This window comes from Grammomys surdaster, unplaced genomic scaffold (assembly GCF_004785775.1).
Source record: "Grammomys surdaster isolate TR1022 unplaced genomic scaffold, NIH_TR_1.0 203, whole genome shotgun sequence".
Classification (NCBI taxonomy): Eukaryota; Metazoa; Chordata; class Mammalia; order Rodentia; family Muridae; genus Grammomys; species Grammomys surdaster.
In genome coordinates, this window is record NW_021604648.1 from 3,503,125 (window position 1) to 3,509,180 (window position 6,056).

At 42.5% G+C, this 6,056-nt stretch overlaps 1 protein-coding gene across 1 annotated transcript in view; it reads right to left on the minus strand.

Moving 5' to 3' along the window:
- Positions 1-6,056, minus strand: part of Gdpd4 (glycerophosphodiester phosphodiesterase domain containing 4) — an 88,596-nt gene that overhangs the window by 17,462 nt on the left and 65,078 nt on the right. The gene's annotated exons all lie outside the window — the stretch shown is intronic.

Genomic DNA, 6,056 nt, shown 5'->3' on the forward strand with positions numbered 1-6,056 from the left:
TCCCATCCATCACTGTGTTGAACTGGTAAGATAAGTGGATGGCGGGAGCGGTGGTGGTAGATGGAAAGCGAGTACATGGTGCAATCTATAGACAAAGAGGACTGCTGACATCTGTAGAAATACTGAGAGCCTCTTTGAACCAAAGAAAGTGGCTGTCATCTACAGCCCTGGGCACCAGAGGGCTCAGGACATGACTGCCAAGAAAGCTGCCCAGGGAACAATGATTCTAGCAGTTAAGGGTTCCAGAGACTATTCTGACACTTGAGATACCAGTTTCAGATATGCCACTGACGACCATCAAGTGATAGACAAATTGGGCTTTTGTAAATTAATCCTCCCACAAGAAGAAAGACTGTCTGATTTGATGAAAGCTGTGGCGAGACTGTACCTTAATCAATGCAAGGCCTTCCATGTCTACCATGGAAAAGAGACTGAAGGGCGATTGGCCTAGAGCTTACTGAGAGATGGACTTCACAGAAGTCAAGCTGACAAAATATGAAAATAAATATCTTTTAGTTTTTATAGATACCTTTTCAGAAAGAATGAAACTGCCAACATGGTGACTAAGAAGATCCTAGAAGAAATCTTTTCAAGGTTTGGAATACCCAAGATAATTGGGTCTGTTAATAGACCTTTTTGTTGCCCAGATAAGTCAGGGCCTGGCCACACAGCTAGAGATTAATTAGAAATTACATAGGCTCCAGAGTTCAGGACAGGTAAAATAGATAAATAGAATATTAGTTTTTGTTAAGTCCAGAATAGACACCGTTCAGCTATTAGTGATAAGACAGAGACATGAGATTTTAAGAGATGAACCTGAAGATATTAATCTGTGATTTTAAGATTAAAATCATTTGCAAATAGAAAGAGTAGGGAATGTAAGGGTAAAAATTAAAACAGCTCAGCAGAGACCACAAACAACTTGGCAAAGACCGCAGGACAGCTTGCTGAGCTTACTGAGAGTAGCCATAATAAAAATATCAAGCCCCTCTAGGGACGAGGTGACCAGAAATGTAGAAACAACCAAAGACATATCTTGACCAGTCTAAACATGCCCAAGTGAGTAATGGGCCACCTGGTGTTTATCCTAGAAGGTCTGAGGCTTCATGGTCAAAAATAGTGGGCCATCCAGCCTGTCAAAATGATTGCTTACGCAAAGTGCTGATGTTTGAAATATCCAATCATATGTAACCGCGCCAGAATTTCCCACTTTTCCCTTCCCCCTTGTCCCTCCCCCTATAAAAGTTCTAAACTTCCTGGGGTCTTCATCGAAATTCTCTCCCCTGCGTGGGATGAGTTTCGATCCAAGGGCCCTTGTTAGTAAACTGCCTTTTGCCATTGCATCAAGTAAGTCTCTTGTGTCTCCTTGGGTGCGCGCTAATTGGGACTTGAGTTGGGGTCCTCTTTCTGGGTCCTTACACTATACTAATAGATCTAACTTTTTCAGCAAACCTTAAGCAGGAAACAAATCTGTGTTTGCATATGTGTCCTCCACACAAAAAATAATTATAATCCAATTACCAGAAATTAGTCACAAAAGGAACAAAAAAAAAAAAAACAGAAAGAGGAAAAAAATAGGCATGTCACAGAGGACCAAAAACCTGAAGAGTTTTCTTAAGAAATTTCATGAAACTCAAGACGAGGTAACATAAGTCCTCTGAGGGCAGCTGTGGCTCACATCCATGACAGAAGCACTCAGAAGGCAGAGTTAGGAGAATCAGGAGCTGGAGGCTCATCTGGGTGACACAGTGAGCCCATGTCCAAGACGGCTGGGGCACTGTTTTGTTCCTCAGCCCATAGTGACCTGGACTATAGTTTTTGCCAGTGTCCTGTTTCTGTTCAGTCTCTGTTCCTTCTCTGACTCTAAATTTGGTCCTATATACCCTCTGGATATTTCTTAGAGTTCCAAAATGGCCTTTTATTGCATTTACTCTCTGCTTGTATTAGGAAAATTTAGTTACTGTAACACAAAATTATGAACTATTTTTAAGAACTGTGTAAATTTAGATAACAGGGGTTTCGATAATATCTCAGAAAATTACCCATTTTCCCCTTGAACTTTTTACATTGGAATGCTAATAAGAAAATAAGGTGAGTAGAAAATAAATCTAAAGTAGTTGCTGTTTTTAATAGTTCAAATATCTGGCCAGAAGATGTCAAAGAAGAAACAGTTTGGTTTGACTCATAGTTTGCAGGAGACAGTCTGTAGACATATTTTTCAAAACCTTTAATTAATGAACTTAAATGCTTCAACCTTCTCTCTAGTCTATCACCCACCAGAGGTAGTGGTAAGGAAAGGTTAATAGGGCAAAGGAGGGTGTGGACCTATTTAGAAATAGTTCTTTGAAGTGAATCCAATCTGCTTTGTCAGGATATCAGCGGCTCAGTTCACACAAAGCAGCAGCTGTAGCCCGAAAATCAGCATTGGTAGTTGGATCCAGAAGAAACTTCGAGGATCTGCCAATCAGCCTGAGTCCGCAGAAGTGCCAAGAAGCTGCTGGAATATCACCCTTTCTCTTGCTCTCTCCTTTCTTCTGAAATGGACAATTGCCACTACAGAGTTCCCTGCTTTGTCTACTTTAACTACAAAAGCCACACTAATGTGCCCACAGTGGGTTCCAAGCACAAGGACAAGGGATGCCTTTCCCTCTGTGATTTGGAATGGTTTTCTCTCTGTCAAGTTTACCATTCCACTTGGGGATGCCCAGATGGAAATTCTTGTCACAACAAAACTTTATCCACCTCAGCTCAGATAGCTTTCTCTTGAAATATTTTCCTGAATAAACATTTCCTATCTGAAGGCAGTGTGTGTGTGTGTGTGTGTGTGTGTGTGTGTGTAGATTAGGATGTGATTGCTCTTAGGAATGGTTGAAGAGATTTACTGTAGATATGGGGGGTGCAGCCAGAGCATAGACCTCAACATGCTAACAAGCACAGGTTAATTGAAGTATTACGTGTTCCTTTAGCCAGAAATAAGGAAAATGACTCCTTTCAACAAGTAGGAACTATCTTCCTAGGTCTCTGAGAGAATGTTGGCTTGTGTCTAAATGCCAGATGCTGGGAAAAGGACTTCTTGAGACCTAACACCATCCTTTCCTGGAAATCCAGCTTTATCATTTCCCTTTTGAACTCAATTGGTATCTCCTGTTGTTGGCATCAGAGACTAGACTGCAGCCTAGCATTGCAGGCCCTGCAAAGCATTCTTTATGCACTCTCCAACACAAAGTAGGTACCCAAATAGTACAATACAAGAGCAAATGAATACCTGTTCTGGAAATCTCCCAGGGATATGTGCTTAGACATCTACAGTCTGCAGTAAAAGGTTGCTAGGTCTGGGCTGGCCTTGCTCGGGGTGGAATGGCATGGCTCCTGACCCTGGAACAGGGCCAACAGGGCATGGGCCTCCACTAGTGTCTATGGCTGCTGTGGGCTTAAGGCTTTATATATATATATATATATATATATATATATATATTACATAGTTTTGCATTCCTCCTTTGAGGAATGTACTTCCTGTTAACGTTAATGACTATATGATAGTCCAGACAGCATGAGTCCAGGAGGCAAAGGTGTGGCTAATATCTTAGAAAATGGCAAACACTGAGACCTTCAGGACAGCCAGACTCAAAACATGAGTTCAAAATACTTTCCCATATACTTTATATCATTTTTAGATGATCTGTAATGCCCAAATTATGTAAGTGCTGTAAATTATGTGAGTGCTGTAAATTATGTGAGTGCTGTAAATTATGTGAGTGCTGTAAATTATGTGAGTGCTGTAAATTATGTGAGTGCTGTATTAATAAGTACACATCTTGGAATGGGAGAATCTATGAGGGTGACTCTACCTGAGATTCCTACCAGCGGGGCATATAGAGACTGAAGTAGCCGCTTCCTGTAGTCAGACAGGACTTCCAGTGGAAGGAGAGGGACATCAACGCACTCATAAACTCTTCAACACAAAATTTGTCCTGCCTACAAGATGTGTTGTTTAGGAAGTGTAGTCATGTGCCCCAAAATGATGTTTCAGTTGTCATGAACTGAACACCTGATACGGGTCACAAAAAGTCACAGCAGAACTGAAAACTCTTATTTAGTGACACTGCTACCATCTTGAGTTAGAGCACAGTGTAGTTAGAACACATTTGTGGGGATGTCAGTACATAACAAATATAGTTGGTAATTTATGACCATGGTAACAGGTGATTGCATTGTGATAGTTATGCATTTTATTGTTGTTTTGATATGATACTTTAAAAAGGGTTTTTTTAAACTCAAAAAATTAGATATCAACAAACCAAATAACCCAACTGAAAATAAGATGCCCTACTATACCACAGGGACATTTGCTCAACTGTGTTCACAACAGCTTTATTCAAAATAGCCAGAAACTGGAAACAACTAGATATCCCTCAACTGAAGAATGGATAAAGAAAATGTGGTACATCTACACAATGGAATACTATTCAGCTAATAAAAACAAAGACATCATGAAGTTAGCAGTCAAATAGGTGGAACTTGAGAATAGCAGCCTGAGTGAGGTAAGAAAGACTCTGAAAGACACATATGGTATGTATTCATTTATAAGTGAACATTAGTCATAAAGTGCAGGATAATCCTGCTACAATCCATAGACCCAAAGAAACTGGATAATAAGGAGGATCCAAGGGAGGATGTGTGAATCTCACACAGAAGGAGAAACAAAACACAGTCCTCAGAGGTGGATGGAGAGAGGGAACTGGGTGGAAGAGGGAGTTAGGAGGGTGATGGGGATGGCAATCAGGTGTGGGGTGGGGCAGGAGAGGGCTTGGAGTGAGAAATCAGTGGGAGGCATCTCTGAGACTAGCTGGAGACCTGGAATGGGAGAATCTATGAGGGTGACTCTACCTGCGATTTCTACCAGCGGGGGATATAGAGACTGAAGTAGCCACCTCCTGTAGTCAGGCAGGACTTCCAGTGGAAGGAGAGGGACATCAACACACTCATAAACTCTTCAACACAAAATTTGTCCTGCCTACAAGATGCACAGGGATAAAGATGGAGCAGAAACTGAAGGAATAGCCAACCAACAGCTGGCCCAACTTGAGACCTATCCCAAGGGAGAGAACCAACCCCCTGACACTAATACTTTGCTATGCTTGCAAATAGGAACCTAGCAAAACTGTCTCCTGAGTTGCTTCATCTAGAAGCTGATGAAAACAGATGCACAGTAGCCAAACATCAGGCGGAGCTCAGAGAGTCTTCTCAAAGAGTAGGGGACAGGACTGAGCAAGCTGGAAGGGTCAAGGAAACCACAGGAAGACCTACAATGCCGACTAACCTGGGCCTACGGTGGCTCACAAAGACTCAACACCAACCAAAGAGCACACAGGGGCTGGACCTAGACCTCCCCCCGACATTTGTAGCAGATGTACAGCTTGGTCTTCATGTGACTCCCCTAACAATTGGAGCGGGGGCTATCTCTGACCCTGTTGCCTGTCATTGGATCCCCTTCCCCTACCTTGATTGCCCGGTCAGGACTCAATAGGAAAGGAGGTGCTTAGTCCTGCTGGGACTAGATGTGCCGGGCTGGGGTGGTACCCAAGGGGAGACGGTAGTGGGGGAGACTAAGGCTAAGGGTGAGCCTGAGAGTAGAGGAGGGAAGGGAGCTATGATTGGTATGTAATATGAATAAAAAAACTAAATTGTGAGATTAAAAAAGGGTTACTATAAAACAGAAGGTCTTGCCAGGTAGCCAAATTTCATATTGTCAAGTGTCTAGACTATATCATTTGCTCATGTGCTTTACTTAATATCATACTGCTCCATTCATCGTGGCCCTAGGAGCAATGCTGTGTGCGTGTGTGCGTGTGTGCGTGCGTGCGAGAGAGAGAGAGAGAGAGAGAGAGAGAGAGAGAGTAAATGCACTCTGTGGTGTTTACACAACGATAAAATCAGGTAAGCAAGCATGTTTTGGAAAGCACAACCGTTCTGCAGTGATAAGGACTGACCACGGGAATAAAGCTGTACGCATTCATAGCCAGCACACGCATTCATAGCCAGCACACGCATTCATA